The sequence below is a fragment of the Pleurodeles waltl genome, chromosome 8, assembly GCF_031143425.1.
Source record: "Pleurodeles waltl isolate 20211129_DDA chromosome 8, aPleWal1.hap1.20221129, whole genome shotgun sequence".
In the NCBI taxonomy this organism is placed as follows: domain Eukaryota; kingdom Metazoa; phylum Chordata; class Amphibia; order Caudata; family Salamandridae; genus Pleurodeles; species Pleurodeles waltl.
In genome coordinates this window covers 1,529,538,320-1,529,552,376 of record NC_090447.1, presented here as the reverse complement: position 1 = coordinate 1,529,552,376, position 14,057 = coordinate 1,529,538,320, and the positions used below count along the sequence as shown (strand labels likewise).

The following is a 14,057-nucleotide window of genomic DNA, read 5'->3' as shown; positions in this document are numbered from 1 at the left end:
GCAGAAGGGGTGCCTATGAAATATGACTGTCTGTACCTTGGAAGAGCTCCAGTGTTGGGGTTGAGGTGTCTGGAGGTGGAGGTATAGTTGATGTGGCAGCTGCTCCTAAGAGCACAGCAGATTGTGGTCCTGCACGGTAAACTGGTTCCCCGTACATGCTTGAGGAAGCGGCCCCACAGGATCGGCCACGTCTAAAGAGGAGCACAGGATCAATAAGTTGGACCTGATATATGTTGGGAGAAGTTTTTGAAAAAAGAAGGCCACTTAGAATGGAATGGCTCATGACAAAGGTGATAGTGCATCCGCTTTGGTAAAGTTTGGCTAGAATCGGTGGATGGAGGAGATGGAGATGTTTAATGCTGTGAGAGAGTATAATATAAAGTCTGAGGTGTGATAGACCAAAACCCCTGATTAGAACAGGTTATAAAATTGAAGAGGTTAATTGGAAGATCACTCAAAGGGACATTTTAGAGTGGACAGTGATTGGAACTTGAGGTAAAGAAATAGGGAAGGAAGTGTTTGGCGTATGTTGGATACCATGTAGTGGTGAAAACATTAGGCCCGTCGTCCCAGCCTTTAGGCTAGATTAGACCAGTCTCACTAGCATGGCAACCTGGCGGGCACAGAGAGAAGCTGAGGAGTCTATCTTCCACAATTTTCTCTGCTGTTGGTGCCTCTGCACAGAGGTTCTTTCTTCCCATCAATCTGTTGTCAGTATTGAAGATCAGTCTTTGGTCATGCGCTTGTCTTAATGCCTTGAAGATCTAAACTCTGCTTCTATCCAGAAGAGTGTATTTGGAACTCCCACCAGTTGTTAAGTCCACAGAGGTGGTATTTACCTTCTTGGATTTGGAGAGCTGATGAAGCATGCCACAAAACTTTGTGTGCGAATCATTCTCTTCTGTTCCTTATGATACCCGTGATGCACCAGCAGTCAGCCATTGGCGTACCTGGAGAGACACCTGCATACTGCTGCACGGGTATCTTTTTGCAGTCCCTTGTGCACACTCTGTAGGGCGTTCAGCAAACTGTTCACTCGAGTGCACTGTGTGCTCCTTAGAGTAATATTCTATTTATGGATTTGTATTTACATTTATATAGTGCTTCATGCCTCAGATGCGCATATTTGCAGGCCGGTAGCATGCTTCTCCACAGGAGTGCGTGAATGGAAGCGTGTATGTCTTCATGTAGCTTATGTGGTAAGTGTTTCATTATCGTGTTGGGACCAGAGTTGTGTCCTTATTGGGTTTTTGTTGCTGTACCTTGGCATAAGATGGATAGGGTCTGAGTGTAGCATACAGCTGAACCTATGTGTGGAGCAAGAGATACCTGCACATGGAGCTGTGCCACCTGCCTTTTGTGGTAATTTTTCCTAGTCCACATAGGTATGATCCTGAGTTCTGTGTTGTCTGTTACCTCCTGTTCATGGCATCTAGTTCAATCTGCCCAAAGTGACATCATCTTGGAAAGAAGCACGCCTTTGCTTCCTTCCTGAGTTCCAGGTTAACTTAGATATTTCTTGCCTTGTCCGGCAGAAAATTCCCAAAGCTTTGCAGCTTCTGCTTAGGAATCTGTCCCACTGACACGTTTCTTCTTGTATGGTGGGAGTGTCAGTCTGCAGCACAATGTTCTGTTCTGAGAAATTCTTTTCAATTTTAGGTGGATGAAACATAGGTACTTGACATGCATGGCCATGTTGGCTATTGACTCTTGAAGATTAAGGGCCTGATTATGACGGTGGTGGAGGGGATTACTCTGTCCCAAATGTGACGGATATCCCGTCCGCCGTGTTACAAGTTCCATAGGGTATAATGGAGCTTGTAACACGGCGGACGGGATATCCGTCCCATTTGGTACGGAGTAATCCTCTCTGCCAAGGTCGTAATCAGGCCCTAAATGTTCTTTGCATGGGGTCAGTGCATTTGACCTTCGAGTGTGGACCCACTGGCCTTTCCGAACTTCCTTGTCTGTACTCTGACATCTGGTGGACTTTAGACTTAACGATGGTTTATTAAGTGCTGCTGTTTCTCTGTGTGTTTCTGACCTCGACAATCTCAGGACCTTCTTGGCCCGACACACTGGTAAAAATATCGCCTTCTAACTGGACATTTTCCATCAGGGATGGACACAGTACTACAGATGGGACCCCAGAAATGGACACAACACTTTATTGGCTCCATGTCCTTGCAAACAACACCTCTGCATTCATTCCTAATTCCTAATCACCATTGAGAGTCTAGAGGAGCTAGGCACAATCCTATTAATTTTCACAGTGCTTTTTCCTTTCTGTTACTAAACATTTGCTTTATTTTGTTTTTGTCCCTGTTCTTCTCTTCCTTTGTGGTCATTTTGTTATTCATATTAGAAGTTATCAGTAGCCAGAGTCCTCCACGCCCTCTCATTGGGACCCCCTCCTCGTTATGCTAATTTCCCTTCCTGTTACAGCATCTAGAGTCTGTTTTCAGTCTCCTGCTTTACCCATCCTGCACCAGCCTTTCCTAGACTGTCAGTCACAGGGGCTTCTAGGTTCTGCTGATCCGCTTCAGGACACTTGTACATCCAGTCTGCTAAAGACACAAGGGCCCCTGGGAAAAACCAAGGGCCTGATTTAGAACTTGGCGGATGGGTTACTGCGTCACAACAGGTGACGGATATCCCGCCTGCCGAAATCTAAATCCCATTTTCTTCTACTGAATTTAGGTTTCGGCGAATGGGAGATCAGTAACCGTTGTGACAGAGTAACCCGTCCGCTGAGTTAAAAATCAATCCCCGAATATCAGAGAGGCAGAGCCAGGGGTACAAAACTTCAACAGCAACCAAAACTGCTAGTTTCACATTATATCATCAGTATTACTAGTAATCTTAATAATACAATCTTGAACCTCAATATATTCAACTCATATATTATTTCCATACATTTTCTTTATTCTTGTAAAACAGTCATTTGTTTCCGACTGTAGCTTTATGATGTGTCCAAAGCTTTATGAATTTACTTGCTCTTCTTTGGTGAGCACATGCCGGCTAAACTTCTTGTGTTTGGCCCTCCCCTGGAACATGGCCCACGTACTTGTGTCTTTCCACCACTCGCGCTTCCCTAGCTAACTTTTCACACTGCCTTTGGGCAGCAGGACCTCTTGCCCATTTTTTATAAATTACTCAGCACCTGAAGATGCATGTCAGGGTGGTCCTTATCTCTTGTGCGATGTTTCCCTCATGGGCACGAGGGTGGAGACAAAAAAAAGCAGAGGGGATTTTTTCAAAGTTAAGGTGTCATTCTCTAGAGGTGACAAAAAAAGACATCTTAGGGACACACCAGACAATGTTCATCTTTCTGGTGGCGAGCAGGCTCCATATTATGGGTATTTGTAACGTGCACTGTCGTTCTTGAGGGTATCCTGGTGCTGAGCAGATGTGTGTGTGTGTGTGTGTGTGTGTCTAGCCCTGCCTATGGTAGGTTGGTAAATTGAAAAGCCAGGTCTTTAGCTTCTTGCACCATTCAAGAAGAGAGAACGAGGCTCTGATGTGGTCTTGGAGACTATTCCACACTTTAGGAGCGATGTAAGAGAACGCCCATCCTCCTAAGCTGGTTCTGTGTAAGTATAGGATGTGTCTGAGTCGGAGTTCTGCAAAGCTGAGGTGTCTGGGTGGCTAGTGGAAGGAGATGTAACTGTTGCCCAAGCCGTGCAGTGCCTTGAATGTGTGTGTGAGGAGTTTGAAATGAGCATGTCTGTGTATTGGGAGCCGGCGGAGCTCCCTGAGGTGCGGTGTGACGAGCGTTTTGGTGGTGAAGGTTGAGGATGAGTCTGACTGTCAAGTTCTGGATGGTTTGTCTCTTCTTGTGAGTTGCTAGTGACTAGGGTGTGAGTGACAGTTTTTCTAGTGTTTTCTTTGGGAGCCATTTGAAGATATTCCTTTGCATCTTCAGGTTGTGGAAGCAGGATGCTATGACGACGTTGACTTGTGTGATCATGCACAGTTTGCTGTTGATGATTATTTTGAGGTTACTGGCATGAGTACGAGGTGTAAATGTGGGTCCAAGCTTGGCCGGCCACCAGTTAGAGTCTCATAGTGAGGTGTTCTTGCCAAAGATCACTACCTCTCTTGTCAGTATTCAGCTTGAGCCAGTTCGCTTTCATCCAGTTAGTGACTCAGTCATGCAGGTGGTGAACATGTTTCTCGTGTTGGGGGTCTTATCTGAGAGGGATAGTTTGAGTTGTGTGTTGTCGGCATAGGAGAGGATGTGGATTTTGTATGCACGGATGACGGCGCGAGGGATCATATATGCGTTGAAGATGGTAGGCTGAACGATGAACCTTGATGTGCTCTTCAGATGAGTTTGTAGGCTTCGAGGAGTATTGGGCCAGGCTGGCAGCTTGTGTTCTCTCAGTTAAAAAGGAGCAGATCCAGCAGAGAGAAGGTCCTTGGATGCTAATCTCATGCAGGCACCTGATGAGGATGAGGTGTGAGACCGTGTCAAATGCTGTTGAGAGGTCTAGGAGAATGAGGGCTGCTGTGTCTCCTCTGTCAAGGATCATGCAATGAGTGCTGTTTCTGTACAGTGGTTGGCCTTGAATCTGGACTGCATGGCGTAGAGGAGGTGGAGGTTGCTCAGCCCTTGTAAGACCTTTGCCGGGTATGGTAGGAGGGAGACGGGTCTGTAGTTGGAAAGCGTGGCTGCGTCCGCAAATGGTTTAATAGGCAGGAGTTTCCAGGTGTCCAAGAATGTGGTTGAGCGGATGGAGGCATCGAAAATGGGAGTTAGTGCTTTGCTGAATGGGAAGAGTCCTTTTGTGAAGGCGTGGTTGGGGCAAGGGTCAGATGAGGCCACAGAGTTAGGTGGTCTTGATGATAGCATTGATTCATTATGGTGACTGCAGGTCACGAGGTCAGGGTTCATTCTTTGGCTGTGGTGGAAAGTTGTGTTTTGATGGTGATGGGATCTGGTTTAGGATGGAAGTTGCTGTATATGGAGGTGATTTTGTTGCAGATGAATTCTGAGAGTTTGTTCCAAAACTCTTGTGAGGGAGGTGATGTAGCTGGAGGCAGCAGGAGGGGGTGAGGTCAAGTTTTGCAAGGCTGTCTAGAAGGGCTGCAGAGTTTGGGTCTTTATCAACCCCCTCCATGCAGAACTAAGGGGGGATCTCCTCGATCTGCTCCTCTGTTATATGAGCGAAATAAGAATTGGGGTGTTTATCAAGAAAGTGTTTGTCAAGAAAAGCACTGGCATATGAAAGGGCAATGTAATCAATGGAGAGGAAAGCGAAAATAATGGAAAGTCATACAGAGCAGAGATTGCCCCGACGTAGGAGAAATCCAGAGTTTTGAGGGAATGGCTGCTGAGGAGAGGCTGAAGGGTAAATGGGATTTATTAGAAAATGCGAAGAGAGGTAACACATTGCGGATACTTCAAGTCCCTCCAGCGACGGTGCCAGAGATGTTGCAGACCAAGCTGGCCACTGGAATGGAGGAATTGTTACTTTCCAGCCAGAGTAGCAGATGGTCTGGTGAAGAGGCTTAGTGACTCCCAGCTGTAGACAAGGTAAAGAGTGGACTGTTGGTTGGCACAGTGATGGTCTCCCCTTCCAAGGTGAGAGTGTATCAAGGTTGGAGATGCTGTAAGGAGCCTACAGAGGTGGTGGTCTCCCCTTCCAAGGTGAGAGTGTATCAAGGTTGGAGATGCTGTAAGGAGCCTACAGAGGTGGTGGTCTCCCTTTCCAAGCTGAAAGTGTATCAAGCTTGGAGATTCTGTAAGGAGCCTACAGAGGTGATGGTCTCCCCTTCCAAGGTGAGAGTGTATCAAGGTTGGAGATGCTGTAAGGAGCCTACAGAGGTGGTGGTCTCCCTTTCCAAGCTGAGAGTGTATCAAGGTTGGAGATGCTGTAAGGAGCCTACAGAGGTGGTGGTCTCCCTTTCCAAGCTGAGAGTGTATTAAGGTTGGAGATGCTGTAAGGAACCTACAGAGGTGGTGGTCTCCCTTTCCAAGCTGAGAGTGTATCAAGCTTGGAGATTCTGTAAGGAGCCTACAGAGGTGGTGGTCTCCCCTTCCAAGCTGAAAGTGTATCAAGCTTGGAGATTCTGTAAGGAGCCTACAGAGGTGGTGGTCTCCCTTTCCAAGCTGAGAGTGTATTAAGGTTGGAGATGCTGTAAGGAGCCTACAGAGGTGGTGGTCTCCCTTTCCAAGCTGAAAGTGTATCAAGCTTGGAGATTCTGTAAGGAGCCTACAGAGGTGGTGGTCTCCCTTTCCAAGCTGAGAGTGTATTAAGGTTGGAGATGCTGTAAGGAGCCTACAGAGGTGGTGGTCTCCCCTTCCAAGCTAAGAGTGTATCAAGCTTGGAGGTACTGTAAGGAGCTCATAGAGGAAGTGGTCTCCCCTTCCAAGCTGAGTGTGTATCAAGTTTGTAGATGCTGTAAGGAGCTCACAGAGGCGGTGGTCTCCCCTTCCAAGCTGGAAGTATCAAGTTTTGAGACGCTTTAAGGAGCTTATATAGGTGGTAGTCTCCCCTTCCAAGCTGAGAGGGTATCAAGCATGCATATGGTGTAGGAAGCTTAGAGAGGCGGTCGTCTCCCCTTCCATGCTGAGAGTATATCAAGCCTGGAGATGCTGTGGGAAGCTTACAGGGGCAGGGGTCTCCCCTTCCAAGCTGAGTGTATCAAGCTTGTGTTTTTACAACTTGAATGAGCAAGGGCTTTCTTAAGTAAACAAAGCCAGGAAAATGGATGAATAGTTGTTCAGTTATGTAGGGGCCATTACATCTGCCATTGGTGGAGTGCTTTTTATAAATTGACTGAGCAATTTGGGAATAGTAGAGGGCACACTGCGACTAATATGTGGAATATTCTTATTGTATTCCAGATGTTTCTCGCTTCTCCTTTCCCCTATGCGACTCTTCAAGTCACAGAGGACTTTATGTTGACATTGCTCATGGGATATGCTTATTTGGAAGGGAAGATGTAAGTTGTGGTCTTAAGAGTTTGGTATAAGGCGCCGGCCCAGTTGAGATGACTACTTGTCAGTGCTCTTACTTAATAAATACAGTTAACCCAAGACCCGAGAACTCACCAGAAAGTCTCCAACAGATGAAAGACGTCTTCTCATGAGTTAAATAATTTTTGTCTACCAGAGAGATTGAAAGGGATTCTCTGAAATCTTTTCTACACTATTTAATTCACTTTTGGGTGATCAGCTGATCCATGTGGCCTGAACACACACTGCCCATGCAGTCAAGAGACCCTGGATTAATCAGTCCAACTGTGAACACCCCGACATCTGGGAGCGAGTTAAACTATGAGATAAAGGACCCAAGTTCCATAGCCCTGGCATTTGACACTATCGTTCCCAAGGAGACTCTTGCTTTTCCAGAAGAGAAAAGGAACTTGATCCAGGCAGAAGACGTCCCATTATTTGACGCCTCACTTGGAGAACTCCCACGGTGACCTGCTCAGTAGAAATAGGAGCAGTGGTAATATTACCACCATCTGCCTGGATCCTAGAGGGAGCCATCAGCCCAGCTCCGCCACCCCTTGCCAGGAAGAAATGCTGTTCACAGAGAGCAGAGTAACAGTGGATCACAGACGGCGGGACCGCTGGACCAAGACGTCAGAAGGAACAGTCTGTAATGAAGAGAAGAGATCCCTGGTGAGCCAGCCTCAGTCTTACCCATCTTGGAGAGAGTCCAAGAACTTTTTCTGGTCTCCCCAAGGAGAGAGCAACATTTTTATTACTTTGTTCGCCTTACAACTCTGACTAATCAAACGACACCCTACTACGTCAAAACCATTATCTTTGTGGCAAGCTGGCTTCCATGAATCCTGGAACATTGTCTCCCTTTCCTTGACACCTGCAGCTGCTGAGATCTTGCACACAGCTTGATTTACTTCAGCACTTTTAGGTTGAAGGTCCTGCCCATCCTGGGCGACTAGGAATGCTAAACAACTAGAACTTCAGTTAGGTATGTGCTCAAAACCTAAGGGTTGTTATAACATTCATCGCTTTGAATGTACTTTGTAAATAAAGGGTGATTCCTTTTTTGAAGAAATAGCTCTAGTTAGACTTTTAAACTTATTGCATCCCTCTTGCCTGGACACGTCCCAATCCCCACGGTATTGGAACCTCTCTGGGGCAAACTGCAGGACAGTTTTTCTTCACCGATTAATAATGAGGTCCTGAGGTCGTGACCCAAATAAGAGGCTACCTGGCATCCAGTAAGCTATTCCAGACACTGTGTGCCCGCTTTGTGCAACCCTGAAGCACTTTGGTATTACAAAAGGGGCTGCAGGCTCTTGTTGCCTCGTCTGTAGTACTGATAGCACTGATGCACATGCAGGTCCAGTGCTATCATGAGAAGGCATTCACCCTGAGAGATGCATAGCCTAAGCTAATGAGGAAACAGCTTTGCCTCTGTGCCTGCATCCTATTACGGACGTGGGCACAGAGACAAACAGGCCTCTAGGTGGCATACTGGCAGTGTGTGAGGGCGACCCCTGCAAGGGGGGAAATGGGGTCTCACGGACCCCCAGACATCTCCCTGCAGGCAGGTGCTGCCACTCACCGCACCCACCTGCAGGAGGTCACATGATTATAGGGCGCACTGTCCCGAGCTGCACCACGTGCACCTTTTGAAAACTGCACCGTGGCACAGTGGGCCCTGTGTAAAATACAGGCTCTGGTGCCCATTTATTAGAGACCCAGGGTATCGGGCACAGTCCACGAGGCAGCACTACCCAGATAGCCATGGGTCTGCTGCCAGACTTGTGTCCTTCCCTTAACAGAAGTGTATAGAAATCTCTCAAAATTAGTTTTCACTTTCCTCTCTGCCCTCATAATTAAGGACACCTTCAGAACACAACAACATGCTGATAGGGATGAGAGAGTTTCCCTACTCATAGGACAGTAGCCTCCCTTGGTACTCGCATCTTACTAATGTGAGGAGGTGCCCTGCGATGAAACATGTCGCTTCTAGGTGAGTGAGGGATTGCGTTGTAAGAAAAGAACACTTCCTGTATAACTTGACAGCTCGGATCTTCCACCCCTTCACCTTCCTCCTAGAGTACTTGTTTTTTCGAGTTATGTACACATACATGCATGCGGGGGGTATAGGCTCTGCTAGAGTCTGTCCTTGGCGGCAGCATGTATGTATGTATATATGTACACATTTTTTCGTATTGGGCTTATAGTCTTTTCTAGAGTCTTTTCTTGGCCGAAGTATGTATGTACACATACGTACATGCTGGTTTATAGGGTTTGCTAGAGTATTTCCTTGGCGGAAGCATGTATGTATGAACATATGCATACGTATGTTCATGCTAGGGGTATAGGCTGTGCTAGAGTCTTTCCTTGGCAGAATCTATGTATGTATTATGCACTCATACGTACACGCTGAGCGTATAGGCTATGCTGGAGTATTTCCTTGGTGGAAGCATGTATGTATGTTTGTATACATACATACATGCTGGGGTGTAGGGTGTGCTAGAGTCTGTCCTTGGAAGCATGCATGTATGAACATATGCATACGTATGTTCATGCTAGGGGTATAGGCTGTGCAAGAGTCTTCCCTTGGCAGAAGCATGTATGTATGTGCATATGCATACATACATACATGCTCGGTATGGGTTGTTCTAGAGTCTTTTTTTGCTTTGGCCGAAGCATGTTTGTATACCTCTGTACATGGTGGGGGTATAGGGTGTGCTAGAGTATTTCCTTGGAGGAAGCATGTATGTATGTACATATGAATACATATGTATATTTTGAGGGTATAGGCTGTGCTAGGGTTTTTTTCTTGATGGAAGCATGCATGTATGTTTGCATACATAGGTACATGCTGGGGGAGTAGGCTGTGCTAGAGACTTTCCTTGACGGAAGCATGTATGTATGTGCGTATGCATACATACATACGTGCTCGAGGTATGAGTAGTGCTAGAGTCTTTCCTTGGAGGAAGTGTGTATGTATGTACATATGTATACATACATATATACTGAGGGTATAGGCTGTGGTAGATTATTTCCTTAGTGGAAGCATGTATGTATGTTTGCATACATACATACATGCTTTGGGAGTAGGCTGTGCTAGAGACTTTCCTTGACGGAAGCATGTATACATGTGCGTATGCATATATACATACGTGCTCGAGGTATGAGTTGTGCTAGACTTTTTCTTGGCGGGGGCATGTATGTATACTTACATACATGCTGGGGGTATAGGCTGTGCTAGAGTAGTTCCTTGGCTTGACACACCATTTAGTCTCTGCTGCAACCCTTTCTGGAGGCATGCTAGGAAGGCAAGGCCATCCATATACAGAAAGGATGCCTCTCGCACGCTTTCTAGGGCTTGGTGTAGGTGCTGGACATGGGTCAGCTGGTACTGATGCTGTGCCCTCCTGCTCTAGGTTGAAGACTGCACTTCACCTGCACCCTGCAGCTGACTCAGGCCTGCATGGGTTTTTGTATATCACAGCACACCACCTCTCCTGCATGAGTGCACTGTTGAGTCCTGATGGGCAATTTGAGTCATTTGCCTCTCTATGAAAATGGATATGTGTGTGTGTGCGTGTGTAAATATGTTTGTGTGTTGTGTGAGGGAGAGAAGCTTAGTCATGGCATTACCGTGTGAGTCTGTAGAAGAAATTTGTGTGTGTGAGAGAGAAGCTGAGCTATGATATCACCTTGTGAGTATGTAGAAGAAACCTTTGTGTGTTTGTGTTTGTGTGTGAGAGAGAGTTATTGCACTACCTTGTTAATCTGTAAAATAAATGCGTGTGTGTGTGAGAGAGAAGCTGAGTTACGACATCGCCCTATGTGTGCATGTGTAAAAGAAATCTAGCTGGGTGAGTGTGTGAGAAAGAGAGAGAAAGAAACTGTTCTGTGACATTTGTTTGTGTGTGTGTATGTGTGTGTAGAAGAAACCTAGGTGTGTGTGTGTGTGTGTGTGAGAGAGAGAGAGAAGCTGAGCTTTGATATTACCTTGTGTGTGTGCAAGAAACCTATGTGTGTGTGTGTGTGTGTGAGAGAGAGGGAGAGAATTTGAGATGTGATATTGATGTGTGTGTGTGTAGAAAAAACCTGTTTCTGTGTGAGAGAGAGAAACTTAGCTATGGCATTACCTTGTGAGTATGTAGATGAAACGTGTGTGTGTGTAAGAAGCTGAGATATAATATCACCTTGTGTGTGTGTGTGTGAGTGAGTGGTTGTAGAAGAAACCTAGGTGTGTGTGTGTTAGAAATGTGGTCTCTGGTTGGCAGTCAGTTTGCACTCTCTCTAGTCAGGGCAATGGAGAAACACACTTAGATAACCCCTGATTGCCCCCTTGGTAGCTTGGCACAAGCAGTCAGGCTTATCACAGAAGCAATGTGTAAATTATTTGTACCAACATACACAGTAATACAGTAAAAACACTACAAAATGGACACCACACCAGTTTAGAAAAATAGGTAACATTTATCTAAATCAAACAAGACCAAAACGACAAAAATCCAACATACACAAGTAAAAATATGAGTTTTCAAAAGAATGAGAGTCTTACTCCATAGAAAACAATGGAAATGTTGATTTTACACAAAGTACCTAGTTTGCGACAAAAATAAAGCTGCACGGGTGAGCGTGCATCAGAAAAGTCAGTGATGCGTCAATTCTTTACTTGCAAGTGAGGCAGTGTGTCATTTTCTTCTCCGGTCGAGTTGGCGATGCTTCGTTTTTCTCACTTGGAAGAGAGCAATGCATTGATTTCCGGACACAGCACCTAGGATCCATGCAGGTTCACAATGACTTTGATGCACAGGGACAATGCATGAGAAATCTGGTCACAGGGTGTTAGAAAACCACGCTACGTGGGGTTTGTATCATTATCATCAGCCGCAAGCGGGTGTTGTATCGTTTCCCCAGTTGCGATGTAGGCAGAGCATTGATTCTTGCCGTGAAGTGGGTGGCGCACCATTTATCAGCTGCGTTGCAGATGGTGCGTCGAAAATTTCCCTGCACGGCGTTCTGTGCGTGGAGTTCAGCTCTTGTTCTGCCAACTTCTCCTTTCAAAGACCCAGGGACTGGATAGGGCAACACTTGGCAGGGCAGGAGTCTCAGCAGAGAGTCCAGGTGCTGGCATAGGAAGTCATTTATGGCCCGAGACTTCAAAACAGGAGGCAAGCTCAGTTCAAGCCCTTGGAGATTCTTCTTCAAGCAGTAATGCACAACAAAGTCCAGTCTTTGTCTCTGCTCAGAGGCAGAAGCAGCAACTGCAGGATAGCCCAACAAAGCACAGTGACAGGGAGGGGCAACGCTTCTCCTTAGCTCTTCAGCTCTTCTCCTTGGCAGAGGTTCCTCTTGGTTCCAGAAGTGATCTAAAGTTTGGGGTTTTGGGTCCACTACTTATACCCCTTTCTGACTTTGAAGTAGGCAAACTTCAAAGGAAAGTCTCTGTTGTTCACAAGAGCCTGCCTTGCCCAGGCCAGGCCCCAGACGCACACCAGGGAGATGGAGACTGCATTGTGCGGGGCAGGTATAGCCCACTCAGGTGTAAGTGACCACTCCTTCCTCTACTCCAGCCCAGATGACTCATCAGGATATGCAGGCTACACCCCAGCTCCTCTTGTGTCACTGTTTAGAGGAGCTTCACAAACTGCCCAACTATCAGTCTGACCCAGACAGGGAATCCACAAACTGGCAGAGTCACAGAATGGTTTAAGCAAGAAAATGTCTATTTTCTAAACGTGGCATTTTCAAACTAACAATCTAAAAACCAACTTCACTAAAAGATGTATTTTTAAATTGAGTTCAGAGATACCAACCATGTTAACCTATGAGAGAGCTAGACCTTGCACAGCGAAAACCCGAATTTAGCAGTATTTCACTGTTTGTACATGTAAAACACATGAGTACATGTCCCACCTTTAACATATACTGCACCCTGCCCATGGGGCTACATAAGGCCTACCTTAGGGGTGCCTTACATGTATAAAAAGGGGAGGTTTGGCCTGGCACGTGGGTACATTTGCCAAGTCGAATTGGCAGTGCAAGACTGCACACACAGACACTGCAGTGGCAGATCTTAGACAGGTTTACCGGGCTACTAATGTGGGTGTCACAACCAGTGCTGCAGGCCCTCTAGTAGCATTTGATTTACGGGCCCTGGGCACCTCTGGTGCACCTTACTAGGGACTTACTGGTAAATCAAAAAGCCCAGTCAAGGATAAACCAATCACCAATACAATTTACACAGAGAGCATATGCAGTTTAGCACTGGTTAGCAGTGGTAAAGTGCCCAGAGTCCTAACGCCAACAAAACCTTGTCTGAAAAATAGGAGGAAGGAGGCAAACAGTTTGGGGATGACCCTGCAAAAAGAGCCAGGTCCAACAGTGTGTGAGAGGTAGAGAAGCTGAGATATAATATCAAACTGTGTATGTGTGTGAGAAAGAGAAGCTGAGCTATGACATCACCTTGTGACTATATAGAAGAAACCTAGGTGTGTGTGTGTGTCTGTGTGTGTGTGAGAGAGAGAGGTAGAGAAGCTTAGCGATGGCATTACCTTGTGAGTACGTAGAAGGAAACTAGGTGTGTGTGTGTGTGTGTGTGTGTGTGAGAGAGAGAGAGAGAAACTTAGCTTGTGGCCCTGTGAAGAAACATTGTGTGTGTGAGGGAGCGAGAGAAGCTAAGGAATGGCATCACCTTGTGGGAATGTAGAAGCAACCTAGGTATGTGTGTGTGCCTGTGTCTCTGAGAGAGAGAGGGGGGGAAAGAAGCTTAGTTATGACATTACCTTGTTAGTCTGTAGAAGAAACATGTGTATGTGTGCCTGTGTGTGTGAGAGAGTAAGAAGCTGAGTTATAACATCACTTTGTGTGTGCGTGTGTGAAATAAATCTAGCTGGGTGAGTGTGTGAAAAAGAGAAAGAGAGAGAAGCTGTGCTGTGATATCACTGTGTGTGTGGGGGGTGTGTGTGTGTGAGAGAGAGGGAGAGAAGCTTAGCTATGGCATTACATTCTGAGCCTGTAGAAGAAATGTGTGTGTGCTTGTGTGAGAGAGAGAGAAGCTGAGCTATATCATCTTGTGTGTGTAGAAAAAACTGCGTGT

The 14,057-nt window shown here is 46.2% G+C and overlaps 1 protein-coding gene across 2 annotated transcripts in view; it reads left to right on the top strand.

The window, feature by feature from the left end:
* PDXK (pyridoxal kinase) overlaps positions 1-14,057 on the top strand; it is a 244,282-nt gene that overhangs the window by 110,239 nt on the left and 119,986 nt on the right. The window lies entirely within an intron of this gene.